Raw genomic sequence first — 27,414 nt, forward strand, 5'->3', positions numbered from 1 at the left:
GTTTTATAAAATTAAAGTCATCATCATGTCGATGGCAGTGCCTTAATACGTGAAATTATTGCCGATTTACGCGACGATTAAAATATTAAAACTATAAAAATAAATTGCAATTATTTTGCAGTAATTGATTACCCTTTCTATTAATCTTCTGTATTATTGCCATTGTCGTCATATATCGTACATTAATCTAAATAATTCGACTGATATTAATCAGTCGAAACACCGATGTAGTTAACCGTTGCGTGTGGTAATCGAAATGTTACGTTGAGTAATTAGCGGCAAACTCAGGTATAATCAATCAAGCGTCCTCCGCGAACAAAGCGGCGATGCATAAATACGCGAACGAAATGATTGCAAGCACGCCGACGTATATATTTATGTACGTATATTCACTATGCACATATACATATATGTATATGTATATATATATATATATATATATATATATATATATATGTTAAGTTACTTTCTGAAAATATTATGCGGGGCGCGTATATGTGTTTTAAGTACGTGTATTAACATTACGCGATGCGTTGATAAAATCAACAATTAACGTAATAACATCGGGCGAAGCCCTCGTTCAGATTAACTGCGAATGTGATCGTTCATCTTGACTCGCGGGAGATATTTTTGCGCGTTCGCCATCCGGGCATTAGTCTCGGCGCGGATACCTAAATACATTTATTTTTGCTCTTGCGCTCATACATTTGGCAAATTGGCATGCGCGTAATGCGCAAATTCCGCATCGTGAATTTTAATCGGATTTACCGATGTAACAAGGTTTCGCGTTCTTCTTTATTATCCGACCCTTCGTATATATGTACGACGCACTTTTCCATTCGGGGCGTTCGCTGGCGGCAATTTGCGTCACTCCAAACGACAATTTGCGCGCGCGGCTGATAACTGATTAGTCGCTTTCGCATTGATTATCGGCCCGTAAACGGCCCGGTACGAAATTTCGATCACGTAGACACGCATCCGTATGCGTGCGGCCGTTCGCGCATACGCGCATTAGCGAGGCCCACCCCGTGGATTTTAGATGATACGCGACATGTGCAAATGTCACGATAATGAATCTTCGATCGAAAAATCGAGTGCAATAGAATCGAATAATTTGAAGCTCTACTCACTGCATCCTGGATGCTGTGGAGCTTGCCTGTGACGTCCTTCAAGATCCTTGCGCGATGAAATGTAACATCTCGTGCTCCATTGAACTGCAACGAAAAACGTAACACAAGGTTAGCGCAAAGTGCGTTTGCACGATGTGCAGCGAAATTGACATTAAATGGAGATATCTCTGATTATATTAATAGTCGCGAAACGCACACGAGCAAAAGGATTAGGTGTAAGTCTACTTTATATATGTTGGCCGTTAATTCGCTCTCCGGGGAAAGAAGAACGATCTTTCGACCGATATAAATCAACGTCGCTCGTGTGTAGTAACTTTCAAGTATCCTTTCGAGCAAAAATTATTGGCAGGCGAAAGCTGCGTGTATCCCATTTGCGGCGATGTTGCTACACGAGAATCGCTCGATATATCTTACTGTTGAACCAGGATATCTCACACGATGACGTGGCTGACGTGACTCTCGTCGAATTGAGTCGTCTGGGGAACTGTTAGATCATATTTACGACGACTTACTAAACTAAATTTTCGATATTCACTCTCGAGATATTACCGAGAGCGAAAATGAAAAAGAGAGATAAGATTGCATAATTATTTTCCCCGATCAAATTTTTCATCGCGTTAATAGCTGCTATTTTAATTACGACAAATATTATTACTCGTTTGAATGATAACAAACTATCTAATACTTTTGATAATAAACTTCCGCGTATAATAATGGGTCGTAAAAACAGTACTTGCGCGTACTTAATAGTGACTGTGCGTTAAGCTGAAAACAGCATCTTCAACAGCATCCATCTAGCTCCCATAAACCTTTAACCTCTGCCATTGTTGACGGAGAAGCGTAAACTTACTTCGAAGCTCTCTGATGGGCCACTTTTAGAGAGCGCGGCCTGAGTAGCCACGATGCTCTCGTAGCGTGTTATGTATAGATGGACTGGGAGAGTAATGGGGATTGTATCATCATTAATGTTATCAATGATGAATATGAATTCGCGTATGTGATTACATATAAATGTGCGTCTTACATTTCCGTCTCTCTCGCATGAAATTCGTTATATCTGTTTTGAGGCGTGAATTTTGTCTTTACATATTGCCACATTACCATGATATTATAATTATTAAACATAATCACATTCGTATTTCGCGTTTCGTTACATTTGCAATTTAACATTCTTCGCGTCTCATCGCTTATGAAAGTGATGTAGTTATTATAAATTTTTTATCGTAATACGATCTATTTCTCATATATCACGAGGCTGTCTTTCTCTCTTTCTCTTGTTATCTTCTTTAATACAAATAAATTGGAACATTTGTCTGCAAGCTTTAAATCGCAAGATAAATGAATTGGACTTTGCACAAAGTTATCGGATATTCTTGTCAACGTAATCCTTGCGCTGCTCAAATTGCTTGTCTATCGTAGTATAATTTAAAGGCACCTACTTCATAATGAAAACTTTAACAGTTAAATTTAATGTCTCTTTTTGCTAGGATGAGACATATTCCCGATCGTATTCACAAATCTATTCGAGATCCGTTTCACAAAGATGACATTCTTGAATATATATATATATATATATATATATATATATATATATATATATATATATTGTTTATCACGTTTTGTACAAGTGAGTAATTTTATAATGTACTATTTTATAATTGTCATTAAATTTGCCACAGAAAATATTTTTTAAATTATAGAACAAATGATAATTATCTTTTCTTTAATTAACATTATATATGTCATATTTACCATAATGTCATGTCAAAGTTTATCGATACAATGGCTTTTTTCTATAGCTTGAATAAGGTGTATGCATAGCTTTAATAAAATCACATATTTCGTTTATTACTTGGGACAAATTCAATCTCATTGAGTTATCCGAGACTGGGACTCATATTTCTCCCGAATCGTTTTCCGTTTCTCTTGCCGCCTCATAGTTTTAGCCGCCTCATTTTCTTTCATCATTTCCTTTCATCCATAAAACAAGGGTGATCCGATCAGAGAGGATTCGTGTCGAATAATAATTGCAACACGCTTGGAATATCATATTTTTTTACAAGAGCAAAATTCTCTGTTCAGGAACCAGAGGCGTGGGTATTACTGTTTCTCTGACAATTTGAGTGGTAATTTTTCGTCACATGTTATTTTATTTATGTTTCCTTTTATTCCTATTTTCCTTTTGAATATAAAATTAAAAAAGCAAGCCAATAAATACATATTTTGAAGTAAAAATCATCTCGCTCTATACGGCTTTTTTTCTCTTAATAATTAGTAATCTAAAGTCTTAGTTCTTATATAAAAAGAGTGTGCTTCTATAAAATATAAGATCATTATAAAAAATCTTTATTTGATTGCTATGTATCTCCAATAAATTTAGCAGTATTAAAATTAACAGCATGCCAAAGCACGATTAATTAAATTTTTTTAAAAGATGTCGATAAGTAAAATGTATTTACTTTGTAAATTTGTTTGATAAATATAATATATAATTTGTAATTTTGCAAAAATCCTTCTATGTAATCGGATATCTTATCTTACATTATAACATATATATATATATATATATATATATATATATATATATATATATATATTTCCTTTATTTTAAAATAAAATAAAATGATAAATTAATAAGATAAAAATACAGAAGTAAGCAAGTGTTTTGATAAATAAGATAGATGAAAGAAGCGAAGTAGAGTAGCGACGATGACACTGCGTTTCAGCGAGTGTACCGATAAAAAAGTTAATGTCTTCTTTTATTGGCACAAAGGAGATATAAAACCAGAATAGTAAAAATAATGAAAAGTATACAGTGAATAGGAAATACGAAGGAAAAATTGCTGAAAAATTCGCGCGCGCGCGCTATTCACGTGGCTTTGTTTTATCGAATGGAAAGCAAACTAAAAATACAAAGCAAAAAATTCGTTAAAAAACAATGTTCTACGAGGGCAAAGAGAAAGATATTGGATAACGATGCGTTAGGTTTATTTAATCGAGTTAAGAGGATCGTTCAATTAAATGTCACATTAAATATTCAACTTTTGCAATCCACATTTGCATAAAGATAAGGGAATGAGATATTTCCTGTAATCAATACGACATAGCTATCATTGGATTATATAAACAGTCTTTCTGAACTTTTTTCTCGATGAATATCTCTTCGTTAGCAAAAACATCACATTTTATTTAAAAAATTGTAATAATTATAACAAACTTTTTGTACATTTTTCTATAAAAATTCTCCAAGATAAAAATTGTACAATAAAAATTCTGACATATTTGCAATGTCATTTTTAATCTTCTTTATCTGTCATCGATGACGCGAGTATAAAGCATCAAAAACACAGCGATATTAGTTTTCCCGGATACAAAGCAAACCGGAAATAGAAATAGAGTAACATCCGGATGTCTGAATTGCATGGCATGAAAAATAGGCGAGTTTCTCCGCTCGCTCATCGCATCGCGTTTGTTTTGCCTAGCACAAAGTAAACGATAACGTAAATAGAGAAGTGAACAAGATAAACGAAGATGAGACGGGCGGAAAACGACTGAATCGATTCACGAACAGTCGAGTTATGTCGACTCGACACAGTTCGCTAGTCAGAAGAGGTCCTGGTACCTTGCTCGCTTTGATGGTAGTTTTTAGGACCGTTTCGGAACCGTTCTGTTTAGCGGTTGTGCAATCTTTGGATCATTGACTTAAAGAAATCGTCTATATAGTAATCGTATATCTCTTTAAACCCACGCAGTATTTCTCGATCTTATCCAATAGGCTTATTGTAATTGTGATTGTTCTTCAAATCTAGGCGGGAAACATTATACAACATTATACACATGTAATAAAACACGTTGTGAGTACTGTATCGCGATATCGAAATAATGGCGAAATGAGCGAAAGAGAGTTGTGTTTGCGTTTAAATATTATTAAAGGAGCGCGTACGAGAGGATAGCATCTCCAGAAAAAATATGCAATGAAAAGGAGAGAGAAATATTTTTCTCTCGTCGATATCTCCTGCGCGCTATCGAGCCCAAAGAGAGTTACATGCACACATGGAATAAAATTGCGATAAATTTACGTCGCAATAGAAATTGCAATAAGAACCTTGAGTCGATGCTGTCTCGATGCGATGATCCGAAAAAAGATTCGCGATATCAAGCGATTGAAATTCTTACTCTGAGAGGATTGCATTGAACTCATCAGTCTGTAAGCGATTTTGCAGAAAACTCTGAAAACGATGGAGTTAATAGAAAGAAGGCTTCGTGACTCTATCATTTGAGATAAAAAGAAACACTTTCTGCGCGTCAAACAAAATTGACACATCGAATTAAAAACTCCGATGAGAAAACTCGATCTTCAGAACGTTGGAAAGATTCTGTTCGCGTATCTAATTGTACAAGCGTATATAATTCGCATCAAGTATATTTTTACAAAAAAAAAAAAGATGACAGATTTATTCAAGTCCGCGCGAGATCGCATAAATGAAAACTTTCTTCTGACAATATGCACATGTGTATACCTTCGACAAACATTTTTTCACGAATTAAAAATCGACTTTTAAAAAACGACTTCAACATATTTGACGACGACGGCAGCTACATTTCTTTCTCATCGTCGGCAGCTTTTGAAATATTTTTCTCTTTCTGCATGTCACACGCTGTCTCACATATCCGTCATCCTCTCGGCCATCGCATCGCTGTTCGATATTCTCTCTGGCTTCCGGGACTCGGCGCAGATAATCAGCGTAACGCGATTTGTTTTTCCACATCCGTGCCGCAATCCCAGTTCAGTCGATGTCTTTAGTGGAGATTTGAAAAAAAAATCCGTTGGAATTGTGAGCGGAACGCGAGAGACTCGCGGGATAACGAGGGAATTGCATTAGAGCGCGCGACTGTACGCACACGTTCGCGATAAAAGTTGTGCCGTTGCAACCTCCGTTTGTTCACGTAATTACCAATTATACTTTACTTGACAGAACGCAAAAAATACAGAATTGTATTTTTTGTTAGTGGCAATCAATTCGGACAAACGATTACATGGCAGAATTCTGAGAGCTCGTGAATTACATTTAGTTGATACGTAATCGATAGACGTACATTCGGCGCGGGAGTTTTGCAAAAGTTTATTTAATTTCTAAAAATTTTATCATCTATTCGTACAGTTAAGCAAAAAGGATTTTTGTGTAAAAATATTTTCAAATCTGTATTCAAGTTATTTCAAGCACCGACTGTTATTAAGTACTTTTTCATATCAATGACTGGTCTTCCATTCATGTTAATTACAGCCGTGTTATTTCAAGTTTGATCTCAAGTTACACTGTATTTCCCGGTTAGTCAGTATGTTCTCTGGAAACTATTAACTCCGCGCGAAATATACGCGCCCTTATCTACTGCTATGTAAGCGTCCTTAAAAACATCGTGTAAATGAGAAATATATATATATATATAACATATAAGTAATAACGATAATCTTAATGATTTTTTGTTATTTGTCAAGCAGTTATCAAATTATTATCATAAATTCATTACGTATCTAAAGAACATGACCGATCAAGTTTTAACATGGAAAAGTTCCTCTTTTTCTTTTTTTTTAAATAATTGAAATTATTATATATATATATATATATATATATATATTTTTTTTTTTTCTCTTGAATGAGACATTTTTTTTCCGCTCGAGTCAAGATTCTGCACTGAGAGAGAGAAGAAAAAAAGAGAAAGGAAAGAATGGCTGTAATCAACCATATGACTGCATATCCAACGTCCAACACGCTCTTGTTGTACGTTGTTCTATTTTCTCATCTAATGGGTCGCGGGGGTCGCGAGAATTTCCGTTATCTCGCGAATCAGTCGTCATTTCGGTGCATGTTGACCGACTGATAAAACAAAAAAAAAAAAGAAAAAAAGAAAAAAGGAACCCGAGTTCGTACATTTTCCCGCTGTAACGGTCAGATAGAAGGAGGCGTAATAAAACAGTCAACGTGTTATTCTCGCAATGCAGTACGTGCGGCCGTCGACGACACGCGCATGCATCTCTGACTCGATGCGATGTACATAGTAACGTGTGTATAAACTGTCACCTTTATACCCGCGCCGGAGGGTGATGACGAGAAAGCAGCGGGTAGTTCCATAGATTGTCATTATCTCGTGAAACGGTTGGAAAAAGATAAAAGAAGAAAAACAAAAAAAAGAAAACTATGGGGCGCTGTTCTCTTACCGGGTCGTGCGTATCTGCAGTCGCGGCCCCCGCCGCTCTGAGTATGAAAAGTTACATACGTGCAGATAGGAAATGCCCCTGCCTCCGCGCAACGGTGACATAATCTACAGGGACACCTAACATTTTTAGTCTGGCTTTGTAGCGACATATATAGGAGGCCATATACGCTTCTCTATTTACTTTCGCGCGAACGAGAATAAAAAATCGCCGCTGTGCATGATCATTATTTTTATAAGCTAGATCATTATTGTAACTGTCTTGAATAATCGTTTTTTTTTTTTTTCATTTTTGAAACTACGAATTGGAACAAATAGACTGGCAAGACAGTTTAGATAATGCGATGATATTCAAAATCGAAATAGGATTGAATTTTCGATAATAATATACATCAAAGAATTCTTCAGAAATTCCAGCGTTTGAGCGATAATCATTTATATAAATAGATAGCTACGATTATACAACAGCGATATTATAGCATCTCCTTTTAAGTAACCCAGCAGTTATTTTGATAACGAATAACAGCGTCAGTTATCTTTGTGTAGAAATATTCGACGCGTAAAATTGCATCAGTTGATAAAAATGACTGAAAAATTTATAGAGTAAAATATATGAAAAATTGCTATTGTAAAAGACAGAGACAGTTCGATCTCTTCGAAAGTTGTTTAGCAAATATCACAGATTTCATTTTGTCCTTTGCGGGATTTGAAACAAATTGCATTCACATGTGCGTTTTGAGAGAGAAACGAAAACGTACCTCTTTTTGCAAAACGAGTTCTTTATTCTCGAGATAGAATGATCGTTTCTTCCTTTTAGGCGCGTGCAGCTTGAAATTAGATTGCCGAGAAGAGCAATCGTCTCTGATCGAGAGGAATCTTCCTTCTCAATTCACGAATCCTCCGATCGAACGTGCGAATAGCGAGCAACCGCCGTTGCCCATTTTCATCGAATTGCCGGAAAAAACGTTATATATGTGCGTCCTAATAAAGAACGGTCGGAACGCGGCGATACGTGCTGGAACGAGCGGAATTTCTTCGTCCGCCACGTGAAACAAAAACTTAGAACGTGACGCTACTCTATCGAACCGGTAATGAGAGAAGAAAAGGGCCCGCGAACGGAGGGGGTGTCTTTCCGGCGCAGGCAGTAATTTTCGTTGTCAACGAGGTACTCGATACGAAAAGAAGAGGAAAACGCATAGCTGGTTAATTATTTTCCTTTGCGCCCCTTCCCCGCAAAAGGGATATAAATTCGCTTTCGCATCTTATATTTCAGGAGATCTTTTGATCCGGCCAAAGTGAGAAAAATGGGTACCTCGTAATTGGTGAGCTCGAAAGGATCAAGAACCACCGCGACGGTTGCCTTGTTCGAAGGATTTTGGGTCTTTATATTGACGTGCTCAACGTTTTTTTTTATTTTTTATTTTTATTTAATTATTTATCTTTTTTCGATGAAATTAAAAGCAGGTAAGTTCTAAGTATGTATTCTAAGTAATTTTCTAAATTAAAAAGAAAATCTACATTTTTGTTACAAGCTCTGTTTTATAAGTAATATAACTTTACTGCAAAATTTTTCTCGTCCATGTGAAATAATTAAAATGATTATTATTCGCCTATGATATTCGGCGATTAGTTTTGCTTGATATAAAAAAAAGAATAAAGTATAATTTTTTTAAATTAAATTCTTTTACGCATAATATCGTTTGTATGTATATTATGAATTAAACTTTTGTTTGATAAAAATTAATTATTTTTTGAACCCTTATTTGCGTTTTAAAATATACATAAAAAAAATTTTAATTATTGTGTACAATATATTGATATATTAAAACAGATTAATTAATTTAAACAAAATAAAATTTAATGAGAAACAATTTTCTGGAAAAAATTAATTTAATTTTCATTAAGTTTTTTTTTCTCATTTTTAATTAATTATCAATTATGGAAAGATTGTATAGAACTTTGCGTATAGCCATAAAGAAATTTATTCCTCTATTTTCACATTTAATTAACATTAATGCAATTGTAAATAAATAATTCGATATATCTATCACATTCAATAATTTGTTATATGTAAAATTAAATATCAAGTAATGTTTGTGTGTCTCAAAAATCAAGTTTCTATTTTTTAGAAATATATTCATAAATTTATAAATGTTTCAAGTAAACACCTTTATAATCGATTATAATTACTAAATATTTTATGTGCATATTCAGAAACATATTCATAATATGTATAATATGAAACAATATCGCGAAAACATTCGGATCTATTATCTCAGTCGTGTTTTGCGAGCTACTCATTTTAAATATTTAATTTAAGACAAAAACGGTTTTTCGTAGTCTACGTATATGCGATTGCAATTGTATGCTGATTCCGCATCACAAATATATTCGCGAGACGTCGCATAGGAACGCAAAGATTTATTTGTGTTGGAGCAATCTGTTGACAATTGCATTCTTCTCTTTTCCCTTCCCAATCTATATTCTTTCGCAGTCTATCGCTTAGATAAGCAAATTGCAACTGTTATTATTCTTTCGCAAGCATGTATAAAGCTAGTCGTTATTATATCACAGCTTAAACACAATTTCAAAGTTCGCATGTTACGCATAGTATCTTTCATAATTTCCTTTACATTGATATTAACTGTGGAATTTTAGTATAGGAGTCAAATATGATTTTATATAAACATGCAATACAACTATTTGTAAAATTGCTGTTCATAAACATAAACGATATGAAAGGACACTTTCTAAAAAAAAACTATAAAAAGTATTCGGTTTTTAAGTAAAAATTTAAGTAAATTAAAGCTCATTTTAAAAACGTATCAATTTCAGATTACTGCATTGTTTCACTACTTTTTTACTGAAATTTTTACTTAGAATGGAGATGCAGATAGGTAATTAAACACCTATTCATAAATATTAATTAAATTTAATCTTCCTCCACATTCTTCCTTTTCTTCTTTCGTAATTACAACTCCAAATTTCTTAGACATGGTTAAAAGATACTCAGGAAACCTGAGAAAGTTACCGGCCCAATTTAACGGGAATGGGGTCGATGAAAGTCTCGAGAGTCACGATTTCTCATTTGATTGGACAGTTCGAAATCGAATCTCGACTACCGCGTTGTGGTAGAAGTATAGGCGAGTTAGATTGTCGTAATACGAGAAGATTCTCGATCGACGCCTTTTCGACTATGGCTTCCCTATAGGCTACCTGTCAGCATTTTATTATTAGACTTAATCGAGCACATCTCCCTCGCGATACTTATATACCTTTATATGTATCTAAATGCGTTTCATCGATCCAAAATTATTGCTAAGGTTTCGAGATGAAATTTTATCTCGATAAATCTTGGCTCTGCGCGTATACATATAGACGATATTGGTTGATCCAACCGCGATAGTTGCTCTTTGCTCGTTAACTCAACTAATTTAACTATGTAAATACCATACTGGTTCACCCAATTGACCACGGCAATCTGCCAGGACCATTATGCTCGATCTTTAACGCGTCTCGCAATGCATCTCTCTCGTAGAGATTGTTATTAAGGGCCATATCCGTTTGAACTCTCGAAAAATAAGTACATTTTTTTTTCTAGATTTTTTGCAGCGTAACGACTTGATAATATTTTTTTATTTTTTTTTACAATTAATATTAATACAATATTGAGTACTTAAATAAAAATTTTCAGCTTAAACAAAAATTTTTTTTTCAAGTTACGCGAATATTTGCAGATTTATAATTTCATGCATGGTGTGCATGAAAACTCGGGCTATTTGACGATTTGATTGATTTCAAATTTTGTGTGCGAGTTCCTAAGTAAGATGCCTTTTTAAAGCCATTTTTTGTTACAAAAAAATAGACTTAAAAAAAATACAAAACTTCTTTTCAACACGCCGTCAGTTTTCTATTTTTTTTAATTTTAAAAAAGCGATTAAATAGCAGATAGTTATTAATGTTTAATAAAAAAAATTGTATTTTTTATTTCAGATATGATAAACAACCATTTATGCACACCGTAAAATTGGAAAGCTTTGCAAATATTCGCATAACTTTAAAAAACATTTCTTTTTTAATTAAAAATTTTTATTTAAATAATTAATAATATTGTATTAATATTGCAAAAAAAATTAAAAATTTTTATCAAGTCGTTGCGTTGCAAAAAATCTAGAAAATGTACTCATTTTTCAAAGTTTCAAACAGATATACTCTTTAATCTACTATTTATGTTTAAATAAACTGTTTTTTTTTTTTTTGTTATTATTTCGTGTCTCAAACTCATCCATCTCACAATCAGATAATTAATTATTAAAAATGTAACAAATTATAAAAATTTAATAAAAGGATTTTAATTTTTGATTTTTTATTTTAATTCAATATTTTATAATATAAAATCTTATTTTCTCTTTCTGTCTATATATAAATATATTAAATTATTTAATATCATGGTTTTTTGAAATTACCTTATTATTCTTAACATTCAATAATTTCTATTTAATTGTTCGATTTGCCTTCCTATATTCCTTATTAGAGACAATCTCAGCCACGATACGAAAATCTGGTTATAAATGCTCCTTTTACTGTACTGTTTCTACATTACTAGTTCCACGCTTTCTCTTACGTACCCTTTTTATCCCTTGTCCGTTATCGGACGTAACTAGGAGACAAATGCGAAAGGGTAGTTTCCCCTTTGCGCGCGTAGTGACTAGAAACACGAGCAAGGTTAGCGTTGTTTCCCGGCGAGTTCTAAGATTAAGAGCTCTCATCTTGATAGGACTGCTAGAAAATGGCCGACACAATAGCGGCCGACAGGTGAGGCGCGACTGGATGGAAAACTTTTGGAGGAGATATATTTCTCTCGGTGCTGCGACATCAGGATGGGAAAATAGGACACAATCCGAGATACAGGAATTGATAGTACTCTTCCAATAATCCCCTGCAGAAGAGAATAGCAGCGGAAAAGATTTGCTAGTGTAAATGTAAATTTCAACTTTTTTAAATTGCTAGTTAATTATTATAATAGAATCATGAATTATTATAATAGAAATACGCTAGAGCATTTTAATTTGTACGCGATGTTTGGATTTGTACTCATGTTTTTTTCATTGTAAGTATGTGTGTATTATATTTCATATCGGACTGCATTGCGGATAGCTTTTGTCGGAACAGATATTCTTGCCGTCAGTGATCTTTTATATGGATGCTTTCATCTTTCCGGTTACTCTTGTGAAACGAATGATGGGATCACGAAACATCTGTATAACCTTCCACACATCTTCCCTCAACACATATTCTCTCTCTTTTTCTTATCGCGATTTTGTACATCAGACGATAAGAAATTTTTACCTCATCTATACAGTCATATTTATTTAATATAAGAATAAAATAGCGTCAAATTTTTTATTTTGTGAGACGCAAATAATGCTGTTGGAAAATTATAAATATTAAATTAAAAAAAAATATACATTTATCAAGGCATATTTTATTGCTATTTTTTTGCCGCTTTTGCTGCGCTTTTCACGCCTTCTTCAGAAAAGAGAAAGAGAGAATATCTCTTTTTCCCAAGTAAATATAAGATACGATCGTTCATCTTTAATGTATGCCAACTATCCTTATCTCATTATCTCTTTAAGATCAACGGATATACCTCAGTAACTGCTTTCTCATTTATGTTCTCTACGCTTTGCTTGTTTTGCAGACGGATTAGCAGTTTCAATAGTTAGTCAAAATTTGTATACATTGTGAATGATCGATAAATGCTTTTGCCTGCTTTCGCGAATACTGCCAATCATAGGCAAATATTTTTTGTTTTGTATTTGACTTTATTAAGTTAGATAATAGACTAATTAAGAAAGCACAAGTGCACTTAAAAAAATATAATTGAAATATCAAAATTATCATATTTTTTTTTTTTAAGTAGATAATTTCCTAAACATTTTAAATTATGTAAAATAATTTTTAAATGTGTCCAAAAGCCTAAAAAAATGTTTAGCGTAAAAAAAGATTTCAAAATTAATCTAATTTAAAATCACATTCTTCGACTTTTATGTATCCTTTTTTTGAAAACCATTGATTCAGTTATCATTTTTTAAATCTGTTTAGAAATAAATAAATTATTGCAAATTTTTAAAGTTGTGAAATAAATTACAATTTGATACAGTTCAGTTTAAAAATTGTGATGTTTTTCAGAAGTTACGGACAATTAAAGTAAAAAAATGTTGATCTTATTCAAGTTATAATGAAATTTCAGAAAAAGAGAGAGAGAAAAAGAAGTTCTTTAAGAGAAAAATTAAATTGTAACCAAATATATAAGAAAGTAGTGAAAAAAAATTATTTTTGCTTGTTAACAAAACAAAAAAACAAAAAATCGATAGTTTTGTCATATAATTTCGTAACTGCATCCGCGCTCTTAAGAGACTCACAAAGTATCCCGGCGTTCCATTGTTCTTATTTATATTCTAAGCGGAGATTACGACAATTGTAAGAAGAAGTCAAATAGAAATTTGACTTTGCAAAGCTTGGAAAAGCATCTTCCGCAGCTACCGCTTAATCGATTATTTAATTAGTTGCGATCGAATTAGCGAGAAATTCCAGAAGACAGGGAGAAGCGGGGCATTTGAGAAAGGATTACAAGGGGCGTTCGCACGGGATAAGAGCGATCCGAGAAGCTGCTCATCCGAGAAAGTAGCCCGCGGCTGTCGTATTCCGGGGACAATGGGTGTGTAGTAACGATAGGAGGGGGGGGGGTGACAACGGAATAGATACTTGTTCCCCAGCGACGAAGATCTGTAATCCCACGCGCTTTTCACGCGCGTTCCACAGAGGCGTTCTTCCGTTGTACGAAGTAGCGCCACGAAATTGATGATCGCTCCTTGGGGGATATAATCGTAGCCGCGAACAGCCGCGTGCCTCCGGATAAAGCCGCAGAGCTCGATCGAAAGCCATTCGCGGGGCAAGCAATGTAGATAAACCCAGGCACAGGAAGCTACTACACGGATCGCTATAAACATCCTCGTGTGATCTTAGCAAGCGTGTGTGCGCGCGCGCGCGGGTCGGGTAATGCGTTACGGATATCGCATAAAAGCTAAAAACGGAACCTCTTCAAAGGCAAGCTTTCATGTGCTATCGTGCGTGATGTACGTGGTAATATACCGAACGTTCGTAAATGCCTTCGTTCTATTGAACGAATAAGTTCGCGCCAAACGCATCAAAAGCGCGTCGACTTTAAATTCAATCAAAGATTTAGAGTTAACGTTACAATGAAAAGAAATCATCAGTTTAAGGAAAAAAAATAATGAAATAACACTGTTTTATTTTCCTTATCACACGCTGTCTAGTGAAAATGCATTTTCTCCAAAAATTTCAATATAACTAAAGTATGGATGATATATTTTTTTTCATAGAAATTACGATTTCGCGTTACGTTAATGCTTGCATTAAGAATTAAGCGTTACGCGAGCTGTCAAATAGATTCACCGCGGTTTCGCATTTACGTGTTAGCCGTTATTACACGCGGCGAACAACATTTCGCACTAAATAAGTTACATAGCTTTACGAGGCACGGATAAACAGGATGAAGGGGAGTAGAAAGACGGAGGGATATTCGAGCGTACTGACACTTTCGAGAAGCTTTTAAGATGTTTTGCTTTTACAGCTTGCAGTAACCGGTGCCGTTATCTGTGCGCCGTTTAACCGTAATGCGGCACATAGCGAGGCCCTTCCTAAATCGCTTCTTTATCGAAGACATCATGGCATCGTAATGCCGGAACGTGTCGCCTCGTTTTTCTCCGTATTCGTATTTTTTTTTTTTTTACTCCTGAATGCCATCAATTCGAATTTACGTTCTCGTGAGACGTCAGAGAAATGTGGAGGAGGTTGTCTAATAAAACTATTCTAAACGACGCAATTTATTTATCAGGATTTATCTTGATGTCCAAAAGTTCGAGTTTCTCCCAAACTTTTGGACATCAAATTAATGATTGCAAATTAATTTCCTAAAATAAAAATTGATATAATATACTTCTCTCTCTCTCTCTCTCTCTCTCTCTCTCTCTCTCTCTTTCTCTTAGAGAAAGTAAGTTAACGTAAATTTCTTTTACGCAAACTTGATTGTGCGTCTAATAATAAGTTAAGTCGAGAAGTTCACTATTTTACATCGTATTTCTTATCCGCGAGAAAAGCTAGCGCATCTCGATATTTAAAATTCACGATCAATATCGATAATAACGGCGTTGCCATGGCAGATACGCAGAACAGCATCCTGCATTGCTTTTCCTATCCTCAAACGCGAAGAGTATCAACGTAAGTTGACATTCTCAATATAACCCGGTTGGCATACGCCTTTATCGATCGATAACAGCTCAAATGGAGGGCTCTATCAAATTGCTAAAGATATGCATATGTGAAGATCGTATTCGTTTTTACGGGTGACGGAGATATAGACTGCTTACCTTTATGTTTTGCAATATTTAAGAGCAATCATCAAGAAGCATTTCGATTAATTCATCGCATAAAATTAATTATTACTATTACGACAAGCACATGAACTTCAGCATCTTTCATAAACCAAAAAGTTTACTTGAAATTTTTAAATAAAATCATTATATATATATATATATATATATATATATATATATATATATATATATATATATAGCATGTTCGTGGATAAAAAATATGAACAACTATTTCTATTAACATTAGGCTGATAATACTTCGTTATCGAAATAATCAATGCTAACACTGCTCGTGTTGAACTGCATACTGATTTGATTAAATACGTTGTCTCTTATTGTACTCTCACAGAGGTTTATATTAAAACTCCTTTTCCTTTTCTTTCAATGAGTTGTAGTAGCGCATGTTTTAAAGAAATTCTCTCCTAGAATCAAAATACGAGAGACACAACATCGTGGAAAGAAAGAATCCGATCTGAAACTCAATCATTATGAAATCTATTTGTGTCTATTATTTCGATAACGAAGTATTTTTGGCTTAACGTTCATAGAAATATTTGTTCATATTTCTTATCCAGGAGACGCTCATAAAATTTTGAAACATACTTATAATTCACCTTGTATATATATATATATATATATATATATATATATATGTGTGTGTGTGTGTGTGTGTGTGTATGTATATATGTACAATATATGTACAATATGTTACATTCTAGATATTATGTGTAAGTCAATTACACACATTCTTTTTCTTCCCTTTCTATTATCATCGATATTCATTGACGGAATGTGTTGTCCGCACTAACAATAAGTCACTCCGCATTGAACGCGGGTTTATTGAAATACCATCACGAATCAAGCGCTTAAGATGTCAGACGTTGTGGAATTTCAATTTTGATGCCTTCAATCATTTCGTTTCTTGATGACTACGGCCGTATCTAATTATTATATTGTCAACACATTCCGTAAATATTTCTCCATAAAAATTCGAATATTTCAATAAAATTGTAATGACGATAAGGTAAGAAATGGATATATGGTATATCACATTATATGATGAATTAATTATGTAAAAATTTATGCAACCATTATATATTGTGCATGTCAAACCTATTTCTTTCTAAAACTTTTAATTGATTTGAAGATTTTAAAATAGAAAAAGATGAAATCATATTAAATCTATATATATATATCTATATATATGTATGTATAATATATATGTATATATCGTAAGATTTGCGTGCAAATCAGGGAAGGGACATACTTCACGAAAACCTTTGTTGCGGTGAAACAATCGCGTGCTCAAAGGTTTCATGAAAAGTTTAATTTAATTAAAACTTGAAGGAATATACGTTTATAAGAGAATTCAAGAAAGATATGGAGCGTACAATGTAGGAGCGAGAAATCCGCCAGCTGACGCGATTCTTTTTATTTTAAGCTTGACATTTGTAATTAGTAGAATCCTGGAATCTTTGAAGTCTTTTGGTTAAGCTGCTTTTAACATCTCATTAAAGAAAGATTGAAATCACTTGGCGAATCGCAGCTGTTTGAGCGAATAAACGACGATGAAAAATTGTATAAAAAATAAAAATTAAGAGCAAAACATCGTCTTCTATTGAAATGCCGACGCGATTTTGCCCAGGACATCGCCTTTTAACTTCGCTAATTAACTGTGAGTTACGCGATAGTCCATAAAACAGCAACAGTATCGTTTTTAACTTGAGATGCTTTCATTGACGGACTTCGCGCCGCATTCAATTCTCATCTTTTTAGAATCGCGATCGCTCCGCGGATCCTTTCTTCGATCGACAGAATTAGTTTGCTAATAGCATCGTAAAATCCAACCGTTTTATTTTGAGTATCAGTCGAGCACATCTTTCCTCGGTTGAAAGTGCGTATTCGTGTCTGGATTTCGGTTGTCTTATGACAAGACATTAGGCAAATTTGACGATAAAGAAAATCGCTCTCTCTCTCTCTCTCTCTCTCTCTCTCTCTCTCTCTCTCTCCCTCTTTCTTTATCGAGGAGCAATATTGATTTTATGTTTACGGCAAGGAATCCGCGATTAGGATTCGCAGATGTAAAGCCTAGCATAGCCAGGACATAAGGTTTCCCACATCGTCATAAAAGCAGACTTTCAACAGGGGTTGCCAGGGATCGGTCGTCATTTCGATCAGCCTTTACAGATACATATATCAGCTGATCGGATTTCACTTTAGAGAATTAATTCAATTTTCGACACACGTTGATGCTTATTTCTATTAAATTCCGACAAAATTGGTTAATGCCGTTAAAATTATATAGGAAGAGCGCGAGGGTGATTTAGACGTGGTGAATAGAAAGTTTTTGCAGGCATGTGCTTTCTCTGCTTACTTAGTCCAGAGTGGCTATTCTTGTTAAGCTATCTGACCGAAGTCATCCGCCCGTACTCGCGCGTAACAAGTAAACTTATCTGCTATACGTATAGTTAGAGGTGTTAGCAGCACGGCCGTTTTGTATCGCGATACACAATGCGACTATGAAGATATTCCCATCTAAACTTACCCGAGTACGTTACTATACGTCTATTTATCTATAGAACAAAGTGTAGTCGCGGGATACGGATATAATTATCCAGAGTTCTCTTACAAAGGAGCACATACCATATACCGTAGTTTATGTAAGCTACGTTTATGCTTCTCCGTTGAGATGCAATTGGTATTAGGGTCGTAATATAATTATTCCTAAGACGTCGCTAATCCTATGGCGCTCGCGAGACGAAGGATAAGGATATAGAGAGAACATGTATGCCAGTTTTGCTAAAAATATTAATATTCTTTTAATTTTCTTTCAACAAAACGAATTAAACTACAAAGCACGATATATTAATAATATAAGCTAAAAATCGCTTATATTGTTAATATATAGTGATGTAATATTTTAAGTTTTTAAAACAAACTCATCATAAATTTCTTAAATAAGTCTCTAAATATAAAAAAAAAATGTGATATATGTCAATATTCTTAAAAACAAGAAATTCTGTATATTTTTTATGTTTGACAAAAGATAACATGCAAGCATCGAATAGAGAGAGTTAACTTTATCAAGATACTGTCCGAGGATTGACCGACGAACGCAAAAACCACCAAATTGCTTCCAGAATAGCCATTTTACGATAAAATCGATAATTTCTGAGTGTTTTTGCTCGCGTGAGTAGATGTAATTTTTTGGGCCAACTACATATGTCTGGCCAGTGTTATCGATTCACCTTTACAACAGCATCTCCCCATGACCGTTGGCGATAATTCAGCATTCACGGACGACTATACGCGGGGCAATCGTTCATTGTGTTAAAGTACCTCGCGCGCGCAACCAATTAAATCCGCGGAGTTTAACTTAATTTACCCTTTATTGCTTGCAGCCGGGGTAGAGGAGAAAATTTATCTGTAAGCGCGCATTCATCGTGTAATCGCTATACGAATTCCTCTGTTTTACGCACTCGCGTTCCACCGCTCGCATCCCGCGAATGCAGAAGCGACGATATTAACGTTGAAAATCAAAATCACATCGACCTTGCTTCCTGACTCGCATGGACGAATGTCGATTTAATATAATTTGCACGTACGCGAATATAGAATGCACGTGCGTGTAATCCGATTTGGATTGCCAGATAAACACAGCGTGTATATGTGAAACTCATCCAGTTGGAAGGAAATCACTGCGAATTAATTAACGATCATAGGGTACCTTAATCACTATAATGATTATAGGGTTTCCAACATAATCTATAGATCCTCGGGGGTTTTTCGTAATCTAATTAAGAAATAGTTATTTGATTCTACGATTGTATAAGTATCGAGAAACTTAAAAAGAACCGTGAACTTAAAGAACCTGCGAAGCAGCAGATTTGCGTGTGAGGAGATGCTTGTTATTATTTTATTTCTTCGCATCACTGCTTTGCCCAACACAGTTCTTCAAAAACAAAAACAAGAATATAGATTAGAGAAAATGATACTCATTTCTCAGTTTTTTTTTTTATGCTAAATACGATTCCAGCTTCTGTCTTGGATAGACTATTTTACAACTTTCATAAATTTTTTAAAATTATGACGTGGTTGAATTACAAAATCCAAAGTTTAAAACACTATTGGCAATGTGATTTCTTTATTTCTCGTCTTGAAAAAACAGTTATTTTCCACTAAATTGACTAATTATTACATCGAGTATAATATGTCAGTCCCGCCAAATGTAATCTTCGAAAAGTATATTCGCATTATTGCGCTTGTATTAATTATAGTGACAAATTAATTAGTGACAAACATTGATTTAGACTTCAAGATAACAGCAGGTATCGCGAAACAACGGTCAGCGCATCGACAGAACATATCAAGCATAATATGCAATGCTCGATGCAGGTTCACCGCATACCACGGTATCCGCGTGTTGCCTCCTGACGTAACATATATTATATAAAGATACAATCACGGTGCACGGTGTTTGACACACTCCACTCACGTATGTATATCTAGCACGGTTGATCTCGGTGTAAAAAGTGATATGTGAGGCCCTTAACCCTATTGCCTCCCTCTTAATAATTATGATTTTTTTTTCATCCTTTGCATAAGTGCATAATATTAAAATACTTATTTCGTTGCGTATGAGAGTCCTTTAGAAACAGGAGGCAATATTTTTATTTCAAATTTGCGTCACTCTTTTATGATAAATTTTAAATATCTAATGCGATTATCTTGTAATACAATTTGTATTACAGCTGAATAATGTTCGAGCTGAATAATTGGCATTTTTATTCAAAAAGAATTTTCGTTGTAATAAAATTGATTTAATACCGTTCTTAATAATTGTGCATTTATTAACAGTGCGTGTACATTTATTTTGTTTAAATAGAAATGCTATCAAAAACAGAAATAATTTATATTATTTTATATTAATAATGATTTATAATAATAATTTGATAAAATTATGTTGAACAATTTTGTCATTTTTTTAAATTGCCTTTCATCAAGAGCTCGTTTGCATTTAGATGCAGTTTCTAATTTTTTTAAATGTTTTTAACGGCTAGGAATATTATTGAATTTGATTTTAATTTATTCAAGATGCACTTTCTGGTAACTTTCTGGCAACATTGTAGCGCCAGGCAATCTTTTCTGTTTGTAACTCAAATTGCCTTAAAGGAAAAATAATGAGTTCTATAATGTCCGAAAGAATATTCGCAAAATTCAAAATAGAAAAATAAATTTAAAAAAACATTGCACATATTGATATAATTGATTGATATAATGTTTCGATAATTGATTCAAAGCATTCTAAAATATTTAAAATTGCTGTTATATATATATATATGTATATAGAACTTGCATCTATTATGGTAATGTCCAAAAGGTACAGGCAAATAATATTCGCAAAAATATTTCTGATAACAAATCGTATGTATTTATCTATTTTTATTTTAATCGAGAATGTAAAATTGTTATTTAAAATTGCTAAAATTTTTTTGCCCGGATACTCTGCTTCAATATTTTCTTCGCAGAAATTTCAGTTCCGCTGACATTTGTCGTATGCAAACGTAAAACCGACGGAACTTGATCTCATGTATGTTCGATATTTCCCCTCTTTCAATATCTTTGACAAAAATTTTTATTGTCTTTCAAAATATAGCCATGTTATTTTACATTAACGTAAAAGTAAGAATAGAGAAAAGCGGTCATTCTCTAAATCAACATTTTCTTCTAATTGACTCACATGCATTCTTTTGCATAATCTAAGTCACGATTAATGACACAATGGGGGATGAGATGGCCACTATGGGAATATCTGTTGTTGTACCGTAAGGGATCATAAAACGTTTTGTGGATCGCAACGACGTGGATTTGCGAGAGAGTTTTTTTCCATGACGGCACTCCCAGGAGAAAGCATCTTTTTCCCGTGGACAAACCGCGTTGACGTAGAGGTGTTTCAAAGGATCTTTCCACCGAAGGTGAAGTTTCTTCGTCCACTTATCCCTCCCTTTATCTCCTGAGTTTTATTTGATTGTTCGAAGGGAGCTAGCTGGCAGATTAAAGGCGAGACTAGCGTTGTACGAAACGACTTAAAAAGAACATTGACGAGAAAGAGAGAGAGAGAGAAACTCAAAATGATCCATTGTTTTTCGAATAGAACTCTCAGAATTTAAATTAAAAAAAAAAACGAAATATAGCGATTAATTACTCAGAAAAATACCGGTGAATACTCAAGACAAGAAAAGATACGAGAAAACGTCACGGGTTAGTACGGTCAACTTTTAACTTCGTCGGCTTCCTCTTCCGTTCTTTTCTTCCCTCTGTATGTCGTGGCCGTGTACTTATCGTCCACTTTTTCCTACCGCACACACCTTATAGACGATACTTTTAACTTTCACGACGTACTTTCCTAACTGCGGGCCTGTATCTCGGATAACGAGGGGCGAAACGATATACGACATAGCTTTGACCGGGACAAAGTACGGTCGCGGTACAATCGTGGCTTGTGCATGCCCTGCTTTACATGCAAATGTATGTACGTAGGCGTGTTTATGAGCAAAACATTCTATATAGCCGTTGCCTAGAAGCGGCCATCTTAATAGACTCTGATTGCTCAACCTGCTTCCGTTGCTGCAAGAGTCCTTTTTTTTGATGGTGAAAAAATTTTACTATTTATAAATTTTGAAATTTATTGTTAGAATTACTTAATCTTCTTTAATTTTAACATATAATGTCTAATCATAAATAATCTATTCCTCTATTGTTATTCTAAATATCTATTACAAGTATTATAAATATTAATATTAAAATATATTTTATTGTTGAAAAAAAAAAATATATATATATGTATGTGTGTGTGTGGTGGGTGGTGTGTGGGGGTGGTGGGTGGTGGTGGGGTGGGGTGGGGTGGTGGGGTGGTGTGGTGGTGGTGGTGGTGTGTGTGTGTGTGTGTGTGTGTGTGTGTGTGTGTGTGTGTGTGTGTGTGTGTGTGTGTGTGTGTGATATAATTTCTCTCTTTGTATATCTCGTTTAGAAAGTTATAATATACTATATATTTCTTAGTCGTACAAGCTTAGAATTAGATCAAATAACTGGCATATAGAATTATAAGGTTTATGCGTTGCATATGTCAAAGTTTAAATTTATAATTATTTTTAACGCATGATATTTTTAATTAATAATTACATAATATAATAAGATTCACGTACATTAGAATTTAATTTTAGTTTAATGGGCAATTAAATTTAAACGATCTTGCTGCATTTACTTTAATTATCTTTATGTCAGTCTTTACGATAGATAATTAAACTCAAACGATCTATCTACGCGTTCGCTTTAATTACCTTTATTTACGATCTACTGTAATAACGTACCGATACAAAGATCTCGGAGTTACCGTCAATCCTTGAATATCTCTGGAAACTAGCCAAAGTAGAAGAATCCCGAAGATGAAAGACAAGAGAATGTGGAAATCATCTTACATTCTTTATATATAGAGTTTCTAGACCGGAAACAAGATTTTTTATTGCCAGTGACGTCGCATCATACGAGGTCTCCGTTTGCAATATCCGCAAGTAATATCAACTTGCTCGATCGAAAACCACGCGATACATCTTCGAATAATATTTTTATCATCGTTAATCTATCACTTCTCCATCCTAGTTCATCGATAAGTTAACAAAATTGAGATTAAAATTCACTTTCTCCTTTAAATTTCCTTCATCAGTGTTTTGCGATCGCTACGTCATCGCGGGCATTCATGACTTTGAATATATAAAATATATACAAAATAAAGAATCTATACATGTTTCTAAAGCGAATATAAAGGAAAGGAGAGGAGACGATTTCATGTTATATTAGAGAGCGATGATTGTTACACCGATGCTGTAAGACTTAATCATTGTCGAAACTCGTATCAAAATCGCATTTTCATCATCCCCTCGCTAAACCTCAATACTACTACATCTTATCGATTGCTATATGCAATGAAAAAGATTCTAGCCACGAGCGCGCGAGTTTCTCCTTTTGCTTCCTTGCTTCCCTAATATATATATATATATATATATATATATATATATATATATATATATATATATATTGGTTTTAGTTTCTCTCAAAGGTCTTCCTTAACATGTCAGAAAACGCGTTGAAATAAACTGTACTGTGTAGTAAATTCAAATCCATACATTGGCGAAACTTCAATATGCTTTTACGAGGAAGCAGTTACAGTTTCTCTTTTTCTCTCCACCAAGTATCTCGTTTTTCAAACTTTTCGACTTTTCTATAAAAAAATTGTATGTAAGATTCCTTTCCCTTTATATGTATACGCGTTTGTATTTTTTTTTTTTTTTTATAATTTCCAAGATAACTTTTAACCAGCATCGAAATCTCGATTAGAACAAATTCGTAGCGATTAAAGAGAGAGCACAATGTTATGATCATTCTTATCATTGTTTCCTATAGATAGGAAGCATAGATGGAATAACATCGTTTCCGAAGCCGTAACGAGAGTCGGATACGGTTGATATGAGAGCGAGGCCCCAAGTTCAGAGGGCAATACGAAATTGAAACCGGTGGAAAGCGCCCAAACTCGCGGCTCTCGCAGCTTTGATTGTAGGCACACATGTGTGCCTAATATCAAGACTCAAGTACCAGTAATTTCGGGTGATTAGACCAAGCGCATATTGCCATTCCGATCCGAGGGCTCCCCTTAACATAGCACCCTTTCCTACGAACCGACCGTTTCGACCTAAATTCTCCTCACTACTTCTCTTCGACACACACTTCCCCGCGACACGCATATGCTCGGCAGGATGCTCGCGAGGAAAGTTAAATGACAAATTGAAATTTCTATACAGGCGCAATTGCGACGCGTGTGCATATCGGAGAACCGCGAATGATAATTTCGCGGATTCACACCGCGAGCTAGAATTTCTCCACAGTGTGGCGCACATTATATGTAATGCACATCGGCACTTGCAGTGCTTTTATAACATGAGATTCACAAGTTACAAATTATACGTATAAATGTACGCAAATTAGATTAAAAGATTAGAAATGTTGCAAAATTTTTCAAGCTCCTCGATAGCTTCCCATCGTATTGATGTTATATTTGTAGTTATACTGCACTGTAAAATATTCTACATTTTATTTCAAAAAAATATAACTAATATATAAATAATACAAATGCAAATATAATAATTTGTCAACTTTCTTTTTTGGCCGACTCGAAAAAAGAATATTGTGCTAATAGTTATTCGTTGAACGTACTTTACTCGTCAATTTTATTCGCTTTGAATCTTATAAGGTCAAGATTTCGTTTGCGGTGAGAATAATGCATAATTAACACACAAATATATTTCTGGTCTAACTCATTCGTATGTGAGCTCGGAGCAGAAATCTCTAATTACGAATAATCAGTGTAAACGTGCCGAATATCAAAGTTTCGCGTAGCTATGCGACTACTGTGTATAGCGTTGAATTGACAGCTGAGAAACCGTCCGTTCTAACGGATGGCGCGTGGTCAATCTGTAATCACAGAAATGGGCGATTCATGTCTATACACAGTTCGCTACCATCAGTAATGGTCTACCTGTGAATGCGCGTGTATCGGTCAAGATGTACTCATATACATGCACGCATACATATAAAGGTACATACCACGGAGGGGAGGACCCTTTCAAATTTCGACTGATTATGGCGACGTACGTAAAGCGAAAATTACAGCGAGTATTTGGACAGCGTGGCTGAAACCGCAGTGCATTTATGCGGCATCCGCGGCAGCTGGGAGTTAAAATCATGCATTCAATTCGGACAGGAAGAGAGAGAGGCAGGAGGGGGGCATGAGAGAGGAAGGAGAGGGGGAGGGTGGCGGCGGCGGACGTGACGAGTCGATGGACAAGTCTCAGCAAATGCAAGCACGCAGAAGTAAACTGTAGCAGCTGATTGTCAAACGAACGTACACGATGCAATGTCGAGTAATGCGAGAAAAATGTAATAGAGTTATATACGTTTATATAGAATTATATTTTTCTCATTAACAAAATAAATATATATATATATATATATATATATATATATATATATATATATATATATATATATATATATATATATATATATATATATATATATAACAATGATGTGTGTTAAAGATAAAGCTATTATCAGTTTCACTTTTTTGAATAATGTATTTACATTTAAAAGAATCGTACGCATTTTAAAATTTATGGAATTGAAAATGTTTAATTGATACGCATCATTATATTACCGCACAACGCGATTCAGCGTAATCGGCCACTGGATTATGGCCGATCACAATGACGTATGAAATGGGGATTACGGGCGGTTTGCGCCAATTGGGTTGGGATGTCAGGAATAATTACAAGTTGAAATCACGTAACAAACTTTGGAGAACATTTAGATCGATAGGCCAAATTCTGCATCCGCCGTCGTACAAGTTACAGCAACTTATGGCTGACTGAATGAATTTCTGATAGACATCTTCTATCACGTGGGATCTACTTTGTGTACATTGAAGGCTGACATATAAATGTGTAGTTAAGATACTCGCGTGTAGTTTGAAAAGCTCGGATTTCCCTTTATTTCATCGATCGAGATTTATTTACATACCTTCGCTCGTGTAATTGCATAATTATTGGCTTTGCGAAAGAAGAATCTCGTTTCATCTATTGTTTGCGTGATGTAGGATAATTATTTTTTATATTCCTTACATATATATCGTATCATCAATGAGAAATTGGACATAAATTTCTCATTTTTTAAAAATATTATAACTCTGCTATTAATTAATTAAATTTGCTTGTTAAACGTGTAGAAACATTATGATTTATAATATTATCGAAATTGGCATTTATATATAACTTATTAAAGATCGCCCGTTTTTATCTCATCAAAGTCTGCTCGATAATTAAATCGACGAGAATATTAACGACGTGTAGATTAATTAAGAGAATATATAGAACGGTAGACAAAGAGTGTAAATTAGCGCATTCATTTTTACGCCAAGATTTGCTGCAATTTTACAAATTTCCTTTCAATCTAGTTGTCTTTTTGAGTACAATATCTTTTTCTCTCTATCTTTTCTCTTCTCTTTTAATCTCTCTCCCTTTCGTTTTAGCTTTATTGTTTTACTTTATTTTAGATTGTAATTTGACTCTAATTCTACTTTTTCTTTGAAAGATTTAATTTTTTTGCAATTTATTATATTAGATAAGATCTTTATAAAATGGAACCTTCTTTGTGAAGTGTTTAACATTAGCTTCCTCAAACGTTTGACTCAAAGGAACATCTAATCAATGTAAAACTTTAATACTGAATACGAAAGAGTGATTACTATTTTTTTTTTTTCATTTAAATTCAATATTATTTTTTCTCAGAAAAAAAGCGCCTTGTTACTGATATTAGTTGGCAAAGATAAACGTCAAGATTGAATTGTTAAACTTTACAATAATTCTATCAAAAAGCGTATATTATAGACTTTTACATCCTTTTACACACACTTTATACATATGCATAGCATTTTTACATATAATACATAAATTTGTTTAATATTTAAAGTACTAAAACATGCATTAATATCATTAAAAGTAATT

At 34.2% G+C, this 27,414-nt stretch overlaps 1 protein-coding gene across 3 annotated transcripts in view; it reads right to left on the reverse strand.

The window, feature by feature from the left end:
• LOC126848721 (obscurin-like) overlaps window positions 1–27,414 on the reverse strand; it is a 150,920-nt gene that overhangs the window by 63,677 nt on the left and 59,829 nt on the right. For all 3 annotated transcript variants that reach the window (XM_050589829.1, XM_050589830.1, XM_050589828.1), the window contains one exon: window positions 1,131–1,214. The gene's annotated coding sequence lies outside the window, so the exon portion shown is untranslated. The remainder of the gene's footprint in view (window positions 1–1,130; window positions 1,215–27,414) is intronic.

The sequence above is a fragment of the Cataglyphis hispanica genome, chromosome 4 (assembly GCF_021464435.1).
Source record: "Cataglyphis hispanica isolate Lineage 1 chromosome 4, ULB_Chis1_1.0, whole genome shotgun sequence".
Classification (NCBI taxonomy): domain Eukaryota; kingdom Metazoa; phylum Arthropoda; class Insecta; order Hymenoptera; family Formicidae; genus Cataglyphis; species Cataglyphis hispanica.